We start from the raw sequence: 21,672 nt of genomic DNA, 5'->3' as shown, positions 1-21,672 counted from the left end.
ACATTTCTCAAGTTAGTTCAAATCCTCCACAACACTTATACCTCAATCCACACAACAGATTATCACTACGATTATGAAACTTCACAAGCGTATACTACTCAGCAAGACCAATCAAGGTGTACCAAAGGCACCAATAAACCAATATAAGCTAACAGAGTAATAAAAACGAAACCATGAAACAATTGAATACTTCAATAAAGAGAACAACAGTTAATATGAAGCAATTAGGTATGGAAACATTTATGGGTAAGTAGCAATTAAGACATGGAAACAGTTATGAGCAAGTAGCAATTAAGACAAGAAATAGTATAATAGGGAACGAGGAAGGAAAACAGCTAAAAATGGTAATTTGGTGGCGCATAGGTACTCGTTACCACACTTATACGCCACACACATGGAAGTTCACTTAGAAAATAAGTCGGGGATTCCTATTCCCTCAAGTCAAGATTAGACCATACTTATCTCAAGCCAACGAGTATTTCAAAGCTCAATCACTGCTTTACCTCTCGATTCCACCACCAATTCACTCATATCTAGCCATAATTAACTTAATAACATCAATAAATGCTAAAGAAACCATTTCCAATGCATAATCACAGATTTTCTAACATTTTCCCCAAAAAAGTAAAAAACGAACTGCGGGCCCACTTGGTCAAAACCCGAAGTTCGGACTAAAATCCGATTACCCATTCACTCCCGAGCCCGAATATGCAATTGGTTTTGGAATTTGACCTCAATTTGAGGTCTAATTCCTCAAATTTCACCCCGAAAACACCCAATTTCCCCTGAAAATCCCTAGATTTTGTAATGAAATCTTGCAAAAAGATGAGATAGATTGAAGGAGTTAAGTTAGAAATCACTTACCTATGATTTGGAGAAGTTTGGGTCTTTGGAAAATCGCCTAGGGAGGTTTAGGGTTTGAGCAAATTGAAAAATGGGTGAAAATCTCATCTAAGTCCTAACTTAACTGTTGTAGATGTGGCAATTGCGAGTGGAGTTTCGCATTTGCGAAGCTCGCAAATGCGAGAAAGGCATCGCAATTGCGAACCTATGCATTTCTGTTGCTATCGCAAATGTAATCTTTTGGTCGCAATTACGAAGTTCCCCTGCCCCATTTCCTTCGCAAATGCAAATAAAAGTTCGCAATTGCGAACATGACTAGGCCCAGCTTCCTTCGCATTTGCAATGGCAGCCTCGCAATTGCCAAGCCTGTGAAGCTCGCAAATACAAATGTTGATCTCGCAATTGCGAGATCAGAGGCCTGCAACTCTGCTGAAGCATACCAGCAAATTTCCTAAGTTCAGAATTACTTCGTAGCCTATCCAAAACTCACCCGAGTCCTCGGGGCTCTAAACAAAACATGCACATAAGTCTTAAAACATCCTACAAACTTGCTCGCACGATCAAATAGCCAAAATAACATCTATAGAACCATGAATTAACACTAAAACTCATGAAATTTTCAAGATAGTTCAAAATTTTAACTTTCAACCAAAGGTCCGAATCACGTCAAATCACCTCCATTTTCACCGAATTTCACATGTAGGGTCTAAATACCATAATGGGCCTATACCAGGCTCCAGAACAAAAAATACGAGCCTCATACCAACAAGATCAAATCTATTTAAATTTCTAAAAACCATTATATTTTCACTTAAACATTTTCTTCAAAAATTCATTTCTCGGGTTAGGGACCTCAGAATTCAATTCCGAGCATACGCTACGATCTAATATTTTACTACGGACCCTCCAGGACATCGGAACACGGGTCCGAGTCCGTTACCCAAAATATTGACTGAAGTCAACTAAAATTGTCTTTTTAAGCCAAAACTCATTATTTCTCAAATCTTTCACACAAAAGCTTTCCGGTATCACGCTCAGACTGCGCACGCAAATTGAAGAGAAATAAAAGGAGGTTTTAAAGGCCTCAGAACACGGAAAGAGATTCTAAAATAAAAGATGACCTTTTGGGTCATCATATTCTCCACCTCTAAAACAATCGTTCGTCTTCGAACAGACATAGAAAAGTACTTGAGTCGGTAAAAAGATGAAGATATCGGCTCTACATATCGAACTCGGACTCCCAGGTAGTTGCCTCAACAGGCTGACCTCTCCACTGGACACAAACTGACAGATAAATCTTCGATCTCAACTTTCGATCCTACCAGTCTAGGATGGCTACCGGCTCCTCCTCATAGGTCAAATCCCTGTCCAACTGGACAGTGCTGAAGTCTAACACGTGAGATGGATCACCATGATACTTCCGAAGCATGGACACATGAAACACTGGATGCACAACTAATAAACCAGGCTGCAACACAAGTCTGTAAGCCACCTCTCCCATATGATCAAGGATCTCAAAAGGTCCGATGAAACTAGGGCTTAGCTTGCCCTACTTCCCAAATCTCATCACGCCCTTCATGGGCAATACCTAAAGCAACACTCGCTCTCCGACCATTAATGCCACATCACGAACCTTACGGTCGGCATAACTCTTTTGCCTGGACTGAGCTATATAAAGTCTATCCTGAATGATCTTAACCTTATCCAAGGCATCCTGTACCAAATCTGTACCCAACAACCGAGCCTCCCCCGACTCAAACCACCCAACCGGCGATCGACATCGTCTACCATATAATGACTCATAGGGAGCCATCTGGATGCTCGACTGATAACTATTGTTGTAGGCAAACTCCGCTAATGGTAAGAACTGATCCCAAGAACCTCCAAAGTCAATAACACATGCTCGGAGCATATCCTCCAAAATCTGAATAGTACACTCGGACTGTTCGTCTGTCTGAGGATAAAATGATGTACTCAACTCGACCTGCGTACCCAACTCATGCTGCACTGCCCTCTAGAATGCGAGGTAAATCACGTATCTCGGTCAGAAATAATGGACACAGGCACACCATGAAGACGAACGATCTCACAGATATAAATCTCTGCCAACTGCTCCGAAAATAGGAAACTGCCACAGGAATGAAATGCGTTGACTTAGTCAGCCTATCCATAATAACCCATACTGCGTCAAACTTCCTCTAAGTCCGTGGGAGTCCAACAACGAAGTCTATAGTGATACGCTCCCACTTCCACTCAGGAATCTCAATCTTCTGAAGCAAACCACTAGGTCTCTGATGCTCGTACTTTACCTACTGACAATTCAAACACCGAGCTACATGTGAAACAATATCCTTCTTCATCCTCCTCCACCAATAATGTTGCCGCAAATCCTGATACATCTTAGTGGTTCCCGGATGAATATAATACCGGGAACTATGGGCCTCCTCTAGAATTAACTCACGAAGTCCATCCACATTAGGCACAGAAACACGACCATGCATCCTCAAAACTCCATCATCTCCAACTGTAACCTGCTTGGCACCACCGTGCCACACTGTGTCCCTAAGGACAAACAAATAAGGGTCATCATACAGCGGATCTGTGAACTGATTGGTCAAGTCCTGGACATCCAAAGCAAGCGGTCTCTCACCGATTGGAATATATGCAAGGCTGCCCATAGTGGCTGACTTCCTACTCAAACCATCCGCCACCACATTGGCCTTCCTGGATGATACAAGATGGTGATGTCATAGTCTTTCAATAGCTCCAACCACCTTCTATGCCTCAAATTTAGCTCCTTCTGCTTGAACAAATACTGTAAACTCTTATGATCCGTGAATACCTTACACGACACGCCATATAAATAATGCCTCCAAATCTTTAGCATGTGAACAATGGTTGCTAGCTCCAAATCATTTACTGGGTAATTCGTCTCGTGAATCTTTAGTTGTCGCGAAGCATATGCAATAACCTTGCCATTCTACTTCAACACCACACCAAGTCCAATACAAGATGTGTCACAATAAATGGTATATGGCCCTGAACCTGTGGGCAATACCAACATCAGTGCCGTAGTCAAAGTTGTCTTGAACTTCTGAAAGCTCGCCTCAAACTCGTCTGACCACCTGAACTGGGCACCCTCCTGGGTCAACTAGTCATCGGGGCTGCTATAGATTAAAACCCCTCTACAAACCGATGGTAATAACCCGCCAAACCCAAGAAACTCCGGATCTCCGTAGCTGATATGGGTCTAGGACACTCCTTGACTGCCTCAACCTTCTTAGGATCCACCTGAATGCCCTCTGCTAATACGACGTGACCCAAGAATGCAACTGAACTCAACCAAAGCTCACATTTCGAAAACTTAGCATACAACCGACTATCTCTCAGAGTCTGAAGAACGACTCGAAGATGCTTCTCATGCTCCTCTCGGCTGCGGGAGTAGATCAAAATATTTTCAATGAAGATAATCATAAAGGAATCCAAATAGGGCCTAAACACCCGGTTCATCAAATCTATAAATGTTGTTGGGGCATTTGTCAACCAACTGACATCACTAGAAACTCATAATGCCCATACCGAGTTCGAAAAGCTGTCTTAGGGACATCGGATGCCCTAATCCTCAACTGATGGTAGCCAGATCTCAAATCAATCTTAGTAAATACCTTGGCACACTAAAGCTGATCAAACAAATCATCAATCATAGGCAATGGATACTTATTCTTGATGGTGACTTTGTTCAACTACCGATAATCTATACACATCCTCATCGACCCATCCTTCTTCCTAACAAACAATACTGGCGCACCCCAAGGCGAGACACTAGGTCTAATAAAGCCCTTATCAAGAAAATCTTGCAGCTGCTCCTTCAATTCTTTCAACTCTGGTGGGGCCATACGATATGGCGGGATAGAAATGGGCTGAGTGCCCGGAGCCAAATCAATGCAAAAGTCAATATCTCTATCGGGTGGCATCCCAGGCAAATCTGCAAGAAAGACCTCGGAAAACTCCCAAACAACAGGTACAGAATCCATAGAAGGAACCTCAACACTAGAATCACGAACATAAGCCAAATAATCCAAACACCCCTTTTTGACCATAGCCGAGCCTTCATATGAGAGATAACCCTACTGGTAGAATGACCAGGAGTCCCTCTCCACTCCAATCGAGGCAACCCCGTCAATGCTAAGGTCACGGTCTTGGCATGACAGTTTAATAAAGCATGATAATGTGACAACCAATCCATCCCTAAAATAACATCAAAATCCATCATGTCGAGAAGTAGGAGATCTATACTAGTCTCAAAACCCCCAATAACAACCACATACGAGTGATAGACACGATCTATAATAATAGAATCACCCATCGACGTAGACACATATACTCACTCAAAGAATCACGAGGCACAACTAAATATGAAGCATAATAAGAAGACACATAGGAGTATGTAGACCCTGGATCAAACATAACTGAAACATCTCTACTACAAACCGAAACCGTGTCTGTGATAACAACATTAGAGGACTCAACCTTAGACCTGGCTGGAAAAGTATAACATCGGGGTTGGGCCCCACCACCATGTACTATATCTCTAGGACGGCCTCCTGCTGGCTGGCCTCTACCTCTAGCGGCCTGGCCTCCACCTCTAATGGTCTAACCTCCCCCTCTAGCGAGCTGACCCTACCTCTGGCTCCCTGGACCCTACCTCTAGCTGGCTGGGTAGGCGATGCCGGAATCATAGCACAACAACTCTACAGCTGTGACTAAATACCCACTAATCTCGGACAAGCCCTACGGATATGGCCATACTCACCACACTCAAAACATTCATTCGAATACTGCGGCTAAGGAAACTGAGACTAACCTTGACAGGCCGGCTGACCACGATAATAACTCTGAAGAGGAGGTGCTCTGATAGGAGCTGGCGGTGCACTATAAGATGGCTGTCCTAAAAAAGGTACATAAGGACCACGACTCCCTGAAGCTCCATAAGATGCCTGAAGTGCTGAATGAAATGGCCTGGATGATGACCTCTACCAAAAGAATCCCTACCTCCAGACGAGGCACCACTGAACCTACCCGAATGATGAGGCCTCTTGTCAGACCCTTGACCACTACCCTCAGCTAAAACCATCTCAACTCGTTTGGCTACATTGGCTGCATCTTGAAAAGAAATCTCGTCCCCTGTCTCCTTAGCCATCTGCAATCTGATAGACTGAGCGAGTCCCTCAATAAACCTCCTCACCCCCTCTCTCTCTCTCGGTGGGAAGTATAAGAAAAGCATGATGGACCAAGTTAATAAATCTGGTCTCGTACTGAGTGACGGTCATAGAACCCCGCTGAAGGCGCTCAAACTGCCTCTTGTAGTCCTCTCTCTGAGTGATCGAGAGAAACGTCTCCAGAAATAGCTGAGAAAATTGATCCCAAGTGAGAGCTGGTGACCCGGTTGATCTGGCCAAACAATAATCTCTCCACTATTTCTTGCAGAACCCAATAAGTGAAAAGTAGCGAAGTCGACCCCATTGGTCTCCACTATCCACATGTTCCATAGAACCCCATGGCAACTGTCTAAATAGTCTTGGGGATCCTCTGAAGATGTACCACCATAGGTAGTAGTGAAAAGCTTGGTGAATCTGTCCAACCTCCACAAAACCTCCGAAGACATAGCTGATCCATCACCGACCTGTTCTACAACACCCGGCGAAACTACCCCAACTAGCTGAGCTACTAGAGTTTAAAACTAGGGAGCCATCTGCTCTGGAGTGTGAGTAGCGGGAGTTTGTGCTCCTCCCCCAGCCCGAGAGACACTGGTGCTACCGAAAGTATGCCGGCCTGAGTAATACTCTCCATAAGGCCCACTAGACGGACCAAAGCATCCTGAAGTACCGAGGTAGCTATGAACCCCTCTGGAACCTGAGATGGCCCTGCTAGAACTGTCTGGGCCGGAACCTCATCATCAAACTCTACCTGAGGCTCCGCCGCTGGTGCTGCTGCTCGATCTTTAGGCTGAGCTCTGCCCCTGCCTCGGCCTCAGCCTTATCCTGTGCCCCTCGTAGGAGCTGCCACTGGGGGCTCGAGTTGTTGATCAACTGATAAAGTGGTACGTGTTCTAGCCATCTACGAAAGAACAGAGTAGAGAGTTCAATTAGCATTGAGAAATCAAACCGCACGATAGAGATGAATAGAAGTGAAATTGTTCCTAACTTTGTAGCCTCTAGGGATAAGCATAGACGTCTCCATACCGATCCATCAGACTCTCGTGAATTGTGAAACCTAAGCAACCTAGAGCTCTGATACAACCTTGTCACGACCCGAATTTTCCACCGTCGGGACCGTGATGGCGCCTAACATTGTACTCGCTAGGCAAGTCAACATTTTAGAATATCTTACCTTTTTCCTTTATCTTTTAAATATTTAAGACTTAACAAAAATAAAACAGCGGAGACAAATGCGGAAGAAAACAATTTAAAATCTTAATTTTATGCAATAACGAAGTCCGAAATAAAATCCACACAGAACTGGTGTCACAACTCACGAACAGTCTACGAGGACTACAAATAATGGTCTTAACATAAAGTTTACATCAGTCTCGAAATTAGATAAAATAGAAATGAAATAGGATAGAAGGGGATGCCAAGGCCTACGAACGCCTGCAGGACTACCTTGGGTCTCCGGAATGCAGCAACAACAACCAACCTCTCAATCAGGCACTAGCTCCGAAATCTGCACAAGAAGTGCAGAGTGCAGTATCAATACAACTGACCCCATGTACTGGTATGTGCCGAGCCTAACCTCGATGAAGTAGTGACGAGGCTACGGTGGGGCATAGAACATATACAACATGCAACAGTTTATACTAAACAGAAAGGAAATACAGAATGTAATAAAGCAATAACTAGCATTAAATAAATCTGAAACCCAACTGTTCTACTAGTATTCACCTATAACCAATCCTTAAGGGTGTTTCAACATCACAATAATGGACCTCAACAGATATGAACACATAACAACAACGGATGCGGCGCGCATCCCGATTCCATCATATAAACAACAACGGTATAAATATTCACCCTTATTACTTCTTGTTGCGGCATGCAACCCGGTCCCACCAGTCCACCTTATTGCTCCCCACTATATCACATTTATTTCTCCTGTTGCGGCGTGCAACCCGATCTCAATATATAAATCAGCACTAAACACAAAAATAAAGATAAGCGTTTCTCAAGTTAGTTCAAATCCTCCACAACACTTATACCCAGTCCACACAATGGAATATCACTACGATTATGAAACTTCACCAGTATAAACTACTCAGCAAGACCAACCAAGGTGCACCATAAGGCACCAAGAAACCAATATAAGCCAACAGAGTAATAAAACGTTGGCTTGCCTAGCGAGTACAATGTTAGGTGCCATCATGGTCCCGGCGGTGGGAAATTCGGGTCATGACATATTCGCACTTGATATTTACACCAAATAAATGAAGGCAGAACATGTGTCTTTCATACATAAATTTAATACTTAATTGATGTTAAGTGATATGTATTCTCATTTTAAATATGAACTAACCAAAATTATTATTTAGTTAGATATAATCAATTGATGTAGCTAAGCTTTTACCTCTCAAGAAATCCTAGTGCCACAAAACGACCGGCAAAGTCAACCGACAAAACCCACCTTATCGGTCGGTAATTGACAAAAATCTACCGAAAAGCAACTGCTTCATAGTGATGAAAATCGTTAGGTTAGAGCCAATGACTTTGGTCGGGCACAATCGATAGATTCCGATCAGTCAATTAAATACCACACCTAACTCAAAAGAAAAAAAAACAACCGAATATGTATTGTGGGAGAATACATTCGACCACTAGAACATTGGAATGTTTTAGTTAAAGACTTAATTTTATTTTATTTATACTTTTTAATCATTATTTTTTGCAAAAAAATAACCGATCAATTTCGGTTGATGTTCTAAAAAAAACAGAATTACTGGCCGAAATTGGTTGGTTAATTTTCAAAAATGACCGACCAGAATAACCGATTGATTTCAGTCGTTTCTCTGAATATTAATTTTTAATTATTTTAAAAGAAAAATCGATCGAAGTTGGTCGATTTCTTAAAAAATAAAATTTTCGAGACGCAAAAGTAATTTCCCGTATTTTGGTACCACAAAAGAAAATGATTGAATTTGGTCGGTTTCTTAATAAATATTTTCTATAACCGAGCGACTTCGGTCGATTTTTCGGACAGTTTTTTATCCGACCAAAGTCGATTGTTCGGCCGCGAACTATTTTGACTGAATTTCTTATAGTGGTACTTTTCTTTAAATCTAACAACATTACTAAATTAATTTTTGTCAACATATAATTTTTGTGAATATGGTTAACACTCGCTATCTAACTTCTAGTTGAATAAATCCATTCATTAAGTTGCTTTGTATTTAGCCACTCTTACAAAATAATTCAAGATTCCAACACTTTCAGATGTCTTAAAATACGGTATCACTATGACGAATGCAAAATAGATTTTATTTATTATATTTACAATTAAGGACGTGTTATTCAGGAAAAAGAAAAGGAATATACAATCAAACATTTCTGTAACAATCTTATTGTTCTGAAAATTTTTGATTGTTATAATGAAGTGCTATTATATATATATATATATATATATATATATATATATATATAACATAAAAATTAATTTTATAAATAACTTGACTTTTATATTGAGTGATTATTATATAAGGATGTACACTGTCATAGAGACGTCTGAGGTGTATATACAAGAAAAACGTACCTTCATTTACATGATGTCCTTACACGTAGAAATGGATTATTATATTTATACTCTTTAATCACTATTTTTTTTTTTTGCGAAAATAACCGATCAATTTCAATTGGTTTTGTTAAAAAAATAAAATTATTGGTCGAAATTGGTTGATTTTTTAAAATGATCGACCGAAATAACCGATTGATTTCGGTCATTTTTCTAAATATTAATTTTAATTTATTTTAAACAAAAATTTACAGAAGTTAGTCGATTTCTTGAAAAGTAAATTTTTCGAGACGCAAAAATAGTTTCCCGCATTTTGGTACCACAAAAAAAAGAGACCAAATTCGATCGGTTTCTTTGGTCGGTTTTCGGGGCATGTGCATTTATAACCGCTTTTTGGGTCACGTTTTAACTTGTGCCCGCTTTGCAAAAAATATTGCAAGCGTACCCACTTTTTCGCGTAACTTCAGCATACGGGGCTGAAGTAGCAAAGGAAATTATACAACACTTCAGCATTCTTGTATACGGGCCTGAAGTAACAAAAATTGCTGAACCAAGTGTGCTGAAGTTTTTGTTTGTAATTGCTAAACTTAAGCATGTTTTAGCTGAGGTTTTTCACGTAAACTTAGTGTTGACTGAAATTTTATTTGTAATTGTTGAACTTAAGTATTCTAGTAGTTGAAGTTTATTTTGTCTACTAGAATATAAGAAATCAGATGGGAAGAGTTTATTCACTAGAATATAGAGAGAGAATGAGGTTCGTTAGAAGCATATATAGAGAGAACACTAACTTGAAACTTATCTTGCAAATTGTGGAAATTGACCATTTCAGCTTTCTTAATTGAAGTGTAACGATGCTTTTGAGTCTTTGAATAAGTCACATGATGTGTGAAATTATACCAGCAGATAAGCTTTTTCACGTAAATGTCTACTTTTCGAAGGTTCTAGGACTCTGTTTTTAGCTAGCAAAAAGGATTATAGGAGTATTTGTTTTGAAACAGAGATGGAAGTGGAAGCAGCGTGAGGAGAATGAGGTTCGTTAGAAGCATAAATCAGCTGATCACCAAATATAGAACAAAACTTCAACTAATAGAGAACAAAACTTCAGCTACTAGAATGCTTAAGTTCAGTAATTACAAACAAAAACTTCAACCTAACACTAAGTTTACAAACAAAAATATTGAAGTTCAGTAATTACAAATAAAAAACTTCAGCAAATAGATAATAAAACTTCAGCTACTAGAATGCTTAAGTTCAGCAATTACAAACAAAAACTTCAGTCAACACTAAGTTTACGTGAATAACTTCAGCTAAATATGCTGAAATTCAGCAATTACAAACAAAAACTTCAGCAAATAGAGAACAAAACTTCAGCTACTAGAATGCTTAAATCACCCGTGGTTGGGTGGGTAAATCACCAGTACGTTCCGCTGCAATTCAAAGTAATCTTTCACATTATTATTGCATGTTGCTGGTATGTACCGTTTCCCTGCTTGGTGTTATTTTTGCTACAGTCAAATATGTTCCCATCTTTATGATTTTATTCATAGTATTTTTAATGCTCTCTGTTTTTAATCAATTTTCAGGGGAATATTTTTAAATCTACGTGCAAGGTCGATGGTTTTAAAAAAGACTTGAAATCCTCAAAGTTGATATATCAACATGACAACATCTCCTTGTGTAGTTCAAAGATATTGAAAATGGTTGCTTTGGGTGCTTGATTCACTTTTTAAAAATCCTCTTAAAAGCAAGACATCTTCGTTAAACGGCATGTTTGTCATTGAGCATTTTGTCTCCGTTGCTCCATATTTACATATTCTTGGCTTCTCTCAGAAGGTGTATACGTATCACTTTAGAAAAGAAAGAAAACGAAGGAGAAGAAGGAGAAGGAGAAGGAGAAAGAGAGCTGAAGTTATTTAACAACATTACTAAATTAATTTTTGTCAAGATATAAATTTTTTGAATATGATTAACACTCTCTATCTAACTTCTAGTTGAATAAATCCATTCATTAAGTTGCTTTGTATTTAGCCACCCTTACAAAATAATTCAAGATTCCAACACTTTCAGATGGCTTAAAATACGGTATCACTATGACGAACGCAAAATAGATTTTATTTATTATATTACAATTAAGGACGTATTATTCAGGAAAAAGAAAAGGAATATACAACCAAACTTTTCCGTAACAACCTTATTTGCTCTGAAATTTTTGATTGTTATAACAAAATGTTATTATAGAGAATATATATTGTACAATATAGTATGACAATTAGTTCCATAAATAACTTGACTTTTATTGTAACGACCCGATCGGTCGTTTTGAGCTCCGACACGTCATTCAGCAGTTTAAGGCCATGAGCAGCTTCATCTCAGGTATATTGACTTGTGTGTATGGTCAGAATTAAAATTCAGGAAGTTTGGAGTCAAATCTAAATGGAAATTCTCATTTTGAAAGCTTAAAATTGAAGAAATGAACTAGGATTGGAATTTTGAGTAAACGACCTCGGAATTGGGATCCGAAGGTTCCAGCAGGTTCGTATGATGATTTCGGACTTGGGCGTATGCCCGGATCGGGTTTTGGATAACCCGGGAGCGTTTTGGCGCCTATTGTGGAAGATAGCATTTTAGAAGAAATTGCATCAGTTTGGCTTAAAATGCATTTCAGTGTTATTGATGTCCGTTTGGAATTCCGAGACTGGGAGTAGCTCCGTATGGTGATTCTGGATTTGGGAACGTGATCGGAAGTGAATTCAGAGGTCCGTAGGTCATTTTGGAGCCGTTTGGCTAAATATAGAAATTTGAAGGTTTTTGAGAAAATTCGATCGGAAGTGGAAATTTTGATATCGGGGTTGGAATGCGATTCCGAAAGTTGGGCAAGTCCGTAATGTCGAATTTGACTTGTGTGCAAAATTTGTGATCATTCGGACTAGTTTTGACGTGTTTCGACATCGGATGTGAAAATTAAAAGTTTCAAAGTTCATAGGCTTGAATCCGAGGTGAATTTAGTATTTTTGCGTTGTTTTTGGTGATTCGAAGAAACAACTAAGTTTGTGTCATATTATGGGACTTGTTAGTATACTTTGTTGGGATCCCATGAGGCTCGGACAAATTTTGGAAGAGTTTTTGGAAGATTTTTGCCGTTTTGAGCATAAATGTAATGATCTAAAGGTTCATTTTTAGTTCTAGAGATCCAAATTTGATTCCGAGACTTCCAAAATTTTGTTAATCAATTATAGGACTGATCTGGAAATTTTTGTCTAATTTCATCAAGTCGCGATTGGGTTTTTGACGCGAAACATGAGTAATTATTTAACGGGCGAAATGGATATCGCACTGGGCAAATGAGCTCCGAATTGAGTTTCGATTGAAGGGTTGTGTTCGTATTATTATTTGTGACTCATAAGAACAAGAATCGTCTAATTCCGAGTTCGTATGAAGGAGTTAGATCCTTTTTAGTGAAATTAAAGAGTGCTGGTGCATCAGGTCTGGTGTGGCACTTTTAGCGACCAGATTAGCACCTTTAGCGACCAGATTTGGGTCTTTAGCGACCAGATTTGCTTATTAAAAGCTGCTGCGTTTCTGCTCATTTTTTTTTACCTATTTTCTTGCGAAATAACACGGGTTGGGGCGATTTTTGAGCAAGAAATCATGAGAAATCTTGAGGTAAGTCACTTGTGATTATTTCTACTACATAATATTGAATTATCATCGAATAATCCGACTAGATTACATGTTTTTGAGGTATAAATTGAGGATTTTGGACCTAGGGATTTGAAAATTAGATTTGAAGATTTGAGGGGTCATTTGAACTCCGATTTTGGTAAATTTTATATGTACGGACTCTTGGCGAGACGAGGAATCCGGTGATGTGACTTTCATAATTTTTCGAGAAGTGGGCCCGGGGCTCGGGTTTTGCGAATTTCGTGAATTTCGATATTTTTCGAGTCTTTTCGATTGGGTTATATTCCCTTAGCCTATTGTAATGTATTCGTTGTGGTTTTGACCAGATTCGACGCGCGAAGAGGTAAATTCGAGAGGCAAGGGCATAGCGGAGTAGACGTTGGACCGTCTTGAGGTGAGTAATGATTTTAAATGATGCACTGAGGGTTTGAAACCCCGGATTGCACAACATACTGCTATGTTGAGATGAGACACGCGTTGTATGACGAGCGCGGGGTCATTTACTATTGGGGATTGTGACTTGGTCCATCCCAGTTGATATTTTTACCGCGTAATTGATAAAGATTTATTGTTTTCACTATGATTGGGGCTTATTGCCATATTTGGGCTTCGTGCCAATTATCTGAAATCTTTTGTGAATTTACATCACTATTTTCCTCACGAATTGAAATATTATTTGAACTCAGTCCAATTGAATTATATTATTTTGTGAACTCAGCTACATTTATACTCAACTCGAGATTTAATGATATTTATAATGCTGTTGAGCTGAGCACTATTGTTTTACTGATGCCCAAGAGGCTTATGATTATTTTCTGGACTGATTGAGGCCGAGGGCCATACGTGAGGATATGTTGAGTGATGTGAGGAGGCTTTCAGGCCTCGAGTGTTATGTGAGGAGGCTTTCAGGCCTCGAGTGTGATGTGTGAAGGCTTTCAGGCCTATTGATATTGCGCTTGGGCTGTAGGAGCCCCTCCGGAGTCTGTACACACCCCCAGTGAGCGCAGGGTACCCAGGTGAATTGGGAGTGGGCCCGAGAGGCCGTTGCTTGTGTGTGGTGAGTTGGGAGTGAGCCCGAGGGGCTGATGTTGTGTGCTGGTGAGTTGGGAGTGAGCCCGATGGGCTGATGTTGTGTGCTGGTGAGTTGGGAGTGAGCCCTAGGGGCTGATACTATACTGAGATTTACATATTGAGCCCGAGGGGCAAGCTTTAGATTTATCCTTACTATGGAAATTATTTGTCTTTACTGTTTTAAAAGAAGAATTATCTGATACTCACTGTTTTACTGTATAACTGATTTTACTGCTTGGGATAGCGCTATATTGTGCCGTTATAAGATTTCATGTTTTCAGTCGTTATTTATTTTTATTACTCACTGGGTCGGAGTGCTCACATTACTCCCTACACCATGTGTGCAGATACAGGCAGAGCTGAGTTCGCTCCTGAGCTGTGATTCTTTCCAGGCCAGGCGGTGACTAGGAGTAACGAGGTAGCTGTTGACGTCCGCAGCCCCATTTTCTCCCTTTTCTTTGTTATTTATGATAATTCCAGACTTTGTAAAATATTAGTAAACTCTGTAGTAGCTCATGACTTGTGACACCCCGATTTCGGGCTGAGTTGGGATGATTTTCCTTGTTCTATCACGTTTATTTCGCATTTAAGATTATATTGCCCATGATTTAGACTTATTTCTGCTAAGTAATTATAAAGAGATGTACTGTTTTGTTGATTGGCTGGCCTTGTCCTCACGAGAGGCACCATCACGACCGGGTTGAGATTTTGGATCGTGACATTTATATTGAATAATTGTTATATGGCGACGGTGCTGTAGAGATGCCTGACTGTATTTAAAAAAAAAAGTACTCAATTTCAATGATGTCCACGTCGAAATGGATTATTTATGGATAATGAGGAAAAATTAATCTTCTTTTTGTCTCCTGCTTCATACAAATCCATGATTTGATTCGTAATGATTTGTATTAAATCGGACAAATCAATGATTATGTTGAGGGGCTTATCTAGCAGGCTTTATCTAAAACTAGATGAGCCATGCCCGTGCTAAAGCACGGGCCCGACATATTAGGTGATCAGCTTTTTTCTTTATTCTACCAACAGAAATAGTGCTCCATATTAACATTAAGATTAAGATACATAACCAAAACCAGGTAATTTTTTCATGAAATGCATAATAGGACAATTTTCTTTTCAAAAACCTAAGAATGCCATACAACTCTAGGCTATTCAGTGTGTATCTTCTAGCAAGCACATGTACATTTAATCCATTATATGCCCAACTAACAGTAAGCTTTTGCCATTCCAAAAACAACAGCACAGTAGAGGTTCATATTACCTCACTTCCAATCTACTGTGCTGTTTACATTTCCCAGCGTTGCATAACATGGTCCACATGATCTATATTTTGGAACGTTTACAAATTAAAAAAAAAAACTATAATAAGCTTCTGCACAAAGATGTCAAGCCATGAATAGACATAAATTATAGATCTTTAACATGAATAGACATAAACCATGGATCCTTCTTTGATCAGAATTTAGCAGTTGAATGAGAAGAACAAGCGTAAAAGCAAGAAGCATTTTTCAATGCTTTTGCATTTCTTTGTGCAAATGTTCCTTTTCTCCCGTGGAGTGATTAACGTGCTCTTTGCCTATGTTATCAAGGCAAAGGCATATATCAGCTGCGCTAGCTGCTTTCCAGGGTGGATGGAGCCATTCCCAAAACTACAGGCAAGTTTGTATCTTCAAGTACATTAATTATTGGCATCCGTTAAATCACCATTTGCTGTGAATACGCGTGTTTATTGTAGAAAGCAAGGAAATTCATTCACCAATAAAATAAGCACAAGTTCTATAGTACAACTAACAATACTCTTAGTACAATTGTTCACAGCGGTGTTCGTACACCCTTTCACACTTATATATAGTAGTAAAGTAATAGTAACTAGGTTTTGCCGAAAGAGAGGGAGGTTTTCTTTTTCTTTCTTTTTTGGGTGGGGGAGGGGGGAGTGGGGATGGGTATCTATCTGATTTAATTTTGATATATGACCAAAGATATATTCTGCTGTGAAAGCTAAGCAAGCGGTTTCTTTTCTTCTTTAGCTTTTCCCTAAAGCTGGAAAAAAAAATAGAATTCTACCATCAAAGGATGGGGTGCAGTGGATGGGACAGTTATTTCCTTAACTAGAAGTTTCAGATTTAGCCCATGGGTATGACAAAATTCTTGGTATGGAGCGCTCCCCCCGAAAGGGGCTCTACGCTGTGCGAATTCGATTATAGTCGGGTTCCAATGCGAGTACCGGACACCAGATCGGAAACCAAAAAAAGAAAAGACAGAATCATATTATTAACCTAAGTTACTGTTTTTCAAATAATTAAGCTAACATTTGGACATAGATTTGATTGAATTATTTAAAAAAAATTAAAATTGTGTTGAAAAATAACTTTTGGAAGTTAAAGTTTGTATTTGGATATGCATTTTATTATAAAAAGTTGAAATTTTATGAGTAGAAGAAAAAATTTCACCCCAAAAACTGTGTTAAACTAATTTTGTCATGACCCAGATTTTCCACCTCGGGAGTCGTGATGGTGCCTACTAATGTGAGCTAGGCAAGCCAATTATTGAACCATCTACCTTTTTACCAATTTTATTCTCTTTAACAATTACGAAGAAATAACATTTAAACAACGGAATATAACATAAGCGGAAGAAAACAATAAGTCATCTGAACATGAATATCTATTACAACTGTTGAAGTCTAGACTACCCAGAACTGGTGTCACAGTTTCATAGACAGTCTAAGAATACTACAAATAAAGGTCTGAAAGAATTAATTACAACACTGTCTCTGAAAATACATGTAAGAAACAAGAAAGTAAATAGAAGGAGACGCCAAGGCCTACGAATGCCTGCAGGGCTACCTCAGGTCGCCTGGTGAACAAGATTCAACAATCTCACTGTGGTCCAAACTCTACAATACTGGGGTCTGCACAAAAGAGTGCAGAGTGTAGTATCAGCATAACCGACCCCATGTGTTGGTAAGTGCCTAGCCTAACCTCAGCGAAGTAGTGACGAGGCTAAGACCAGACCACCAAATAAACATGTGCATTTCAAATATCTATAGCGGAAAAGAAATACGAAAATAAACAAGTAAAGATGGTAGGGGGAAACATGTTTCAAGGAAAAACAAGTAAAAACAGAATATCAAGAGAACTATAAAGGAATCAAAATCCAACCACTAACAAGAATAGGGAAAACAAAGGCAGATTTTACTTTTTTTTCACATCTTGTTGCAGGCGTGCAACCCGATCCCATTTCCTATATCTCGTGGTAGGCGTTCCACCCGCTCCCATTTCATTATATCTCATGGCAGGCGTGCCACCTGCTCCCATTTCATTATATCTCGTGGCAGGCGTGCCACCCGCTCCCATTTCATTTACCTTGTGGTAGGCGTACCACCCACTCCCATTTCATTTATCTTGTGGTAGGCGTACCACCCGCTCCCATTTTATTATATCTCGTGGTAGGCATACCACCCACTCCCATTTCATTATATCTTGTTGTAGGCATACCACCCGCTCCCATTTTATTATATCTTGTGGTAGGCGTACCACCCGCTCCCATTTCATTTACCTCATGGTAGGCGTACCACCCGCTCCCATTTTATTTATCTCGTGGTAGGCGTACCACTCGCTCCCATTTCATTATATCATGTGGTAGGCGTACCACCCGCTCCCATTTCATTATATCTTGTGGTAGGCGTACCACCCGCTCCCATTTCATTATATCTTATGGTAGGCGTACCACGTCTTCCCATTTTATTATATCTTGTGGTAGGCATACCACCCGCTTCCATTTCATTATATCTTGTGGTAGGCGTACTACCCGCTTCCATTTCATTATATCTTATGGTAGGCGTACCACCCGCTCCCATTTACCAGCCAACAATAATCACAAGGTATCCCGGCAAGGGAACAATAATATCAACAAACAATATCCCGGCAAGGGAGAAACAACTATAACCAATCTTATTACAACATCTAACTACCTCAGCTATAACCAAACTTGTTACAACACCTAACTACCTCAGCTATAACCAAACTCGTTACAATACCTAACTACCTCATCTATAACCAAACTCGTTACAACATCTAACTACCTTAGCTATAACCAAACTCGTTACAACATCTAACTACCTCAGCTATAAGCAAACTTGTTAAAACACCTAACTCAAAGAATCATCAACCTAAACATCCATAATATCAATTAAGAACACAATGCAAGGGAACCACAACTAAACAATAGCCCGGCAAGGGGGCAACATAATGATATCTTCTCTTTCTCACTTTTACTTCACAATTCGTTATACAACTTGAGCCAACGCTCCTCAATGTTCATAGGTCACAATTATTTTTACAATTTTACACAATAAATAGAAATCTTCACCAAAACATGAATAGTACAACGAAGTCATAAAAATCACAATATAAGACTCACGATCATGCTTGACACCAACGTATAGATACTCGTCACCATGCCTATACGTCGTACTCAACAAGAAGCAAATAGCAAATAGGACACAACTCCTAATCCCTCAAGCTAAGGTTAGACCAAACACCTACCTCGATGCTACGAACACAATTCACGATTCAATTATAGCTTTACCCTTTGATTCCACCACCAATTCGTTCGTATCTAGTCACAAGTTACTTAATTACATCAATAAACACTAAATGAATCAATTTAAATGCATGAAGATGGATTTTCCAAAGTTTTACCCAAAAAGTCAAAAATCGCCCCCGGACCCACACGGTCAAAACCCGAGGTTCAAACCAAAACCCGATTACCCATTCCCCCGCGAGCTCAATATGTAATTTGTTTTGAAATCGGACCTCAAATCGAGGTCCAAATCCCCAAATTTTAAAAACCTAGGTTCTACCCAAAACACCCAATTTCCCCCATGAAAGTCATTGATTTGAAGTTGAAATCATGTTAAAAGATGTTAATGATTGAAGAAACTAGTTAAAAACGACTTAGAATTGATTTGGAGAAGAAAGGTTGTTTGAAATATCACCTCTTATGTTTTTTGGGGTCTTAAAAATGAAAAATAACTGAAAATTCCGTCTTAATATATTGCCCTCAGATGCCCTGTGCGGACCGTACAAAATCAACTGCAGTCGCACATGCTTCTTATGTTCTGCAGTGACAGGTCATAGTATTTTGGCCATAACATTCTCTACAGAGGTCTAAATTGTGATTTCTTTACCTTTCTGGAAGCTAGACATGAAGAGCTACAATTTTCGTTTTTGAATCATCTCAAAATGCCTTGTAGATCAAAAGATATAGGCTTCCGAAATCAGACCAAGGAATTGTTCTTCACCGCGGACCGCACCAAAACTAGTGCAGCCGCACAGGCCTCTCCGCGGCAGCAATCCATATCATGCGGACCGCACTGGCCTGTTCAGAGGTCCTGCACCTCTCTAAGCCTGAAACAACTCAATTTTTTAAGCCTAATACACTCCGAAACCTACCCAAAACTCACCATAGCCCTCAGAACTCCAAACCAAGCGCACACAAAACCTCAAAAACATCCTACGGACTTATTCGTGTAATCAAATCATCAAAATAACATCATGAACATCAAATTAAATCTCGAGATCAATAAAATTTTCTTAAAACTTCTTTAAACATCAATTTTGCGATTTAAGTCCGAATCATGTCATATGACATCCGTTTTTTTCACCAAATTCCACAAAAATGTCTTAAATCATATATAAGACCTGAATCGGGCACCGAAACCAAAATACGGTCCCGATACCACCATGTTCTAAGCAAATTTCATTTCAAATTTCTTTAAACAATTTCAGAAAATAATTTTCTTTAAGAAATTCGTTTCTCGGGCTTTGGACCTCGGAATTCGATTCCGGACATATGCCCAAGTCCCATATTTTCCTACGGACCCTTCAAGACCGTCAAATCACGGGTCTGGGTCCAATTACCTAAATCATTGACCGAAGTCAAATTTATTCATTTTACAGTCAAAACTTACCATTTTTCATAGATTTTCACATTTAAGCTTTCCGACTACGCGCCTGGACTGCGCACGCAAATTGAGGTGGTGCTAAGGAAGGTTTTTAAGGCCTCAGAACTTAGAATTTCATTGCAACAGGGGTCATCACATTCTCCACCTTCAAAACAACCGTTCGTCCTCGAACGGACAGAAGAAGGAAGTGCCTGAGTCGGGGAAAAGATGGGGATAATGGCTCAGTATATCGGACTCGGACTCCCAGGTTGATGCCTCAGGAGGCTGACCTCTCCACTGAACACGAACAAAAGGAAAAATCTTCGATCTCAACTGACAAACCTACCGGTCTAGAATAGCCACCGGCTCCTCCTCATAAGATAAGTCCTTGTCCAACTGGACAGTGATGAAATCTAACACGTGGGATGGATCTCCGTGATACTTCTTAAGCATGAACACATGAAACACTGGATGCACAGCTGATAAGCTCAGGGGCTTAGCAAGTCTATAAGCCACCTCTCCCACTCGATCAAGAATCTCAAACGGGCCAATGAATCTAGGGCTAAGCTTGCCCTTCTTCCCAAATCTCATCACGCCCTTCATAGGCGACACTCAGAGCAATACCCACTTACCGACCATAAAAGCCACATCTCGAACCTTGCGGTTTGCATAACTCTTTTGCCTGGACTGAGCTGTACGAAGCCTATCCTGAATAATCCTGACCTTGTCCAAGGCCTCCTGAACCAGATCCGTACCCAACAATCGAGCCTCTCCCGGCTCAAACCATCCAATCGGAGATCGACATCGCCTACCATATAAAGCCTCATAAGAAGCCATCTGGATACTCGACTAGTAGCTGTTGTTGTAGGCAAACTCTGATAAAGGCAAGAACTGATCCCACGAACCCCCAAAGTCAATGACACAAGCTTGGAGCATATCCTCCAAAATCTGAATAGTCCGCTCGGACTGCCCGTCCGTCTAAGGATGAAATGTTGTACTCAACTCAACCTGAGTGCCCAACTCTCGCTGAATTGCTCTCCAGAAACGCGAGGTAAACTGCGTACGTCGGTCCAAAATGATAGAAACAGGCACACCATGAAGACGAACAATATCCCGAATATAGATCTTAGCTAACCTCTCAGATGAATAAGAAATTGCCACAAGAATGAAATACGCTATAGTGATCTGCTCCCAGTTCCACTCGGGAAGCTCAATCCTCTGAAATAAACCACCAAACCTCTGATGCTCGTACTTAACCTGTTGACAATTCAAACACCGATCCATATATGCAACGATATCTTTCTTCATTCTCCGCCACCAATAATGATGCCGTA

Source organism: Nicotiana sylvestris, chromosome 9, assembly GCF_000393655.2.
Source record: "Nicotiana sylvestris chromosome 9, ASM39365v2, whole genome shotgun sequence".
In the NCBI taxonomy this organism is placed as follows: domain Eukaryota; kingdom Viridiplantae; phylum Streptophyta; class Magnoliopsida; order Solanales; family Solanaceae; genus Nicotiana; species Nicotiana sylvestris.
This window is presented reverse-complemented; position numbering follows the sequence as displayed.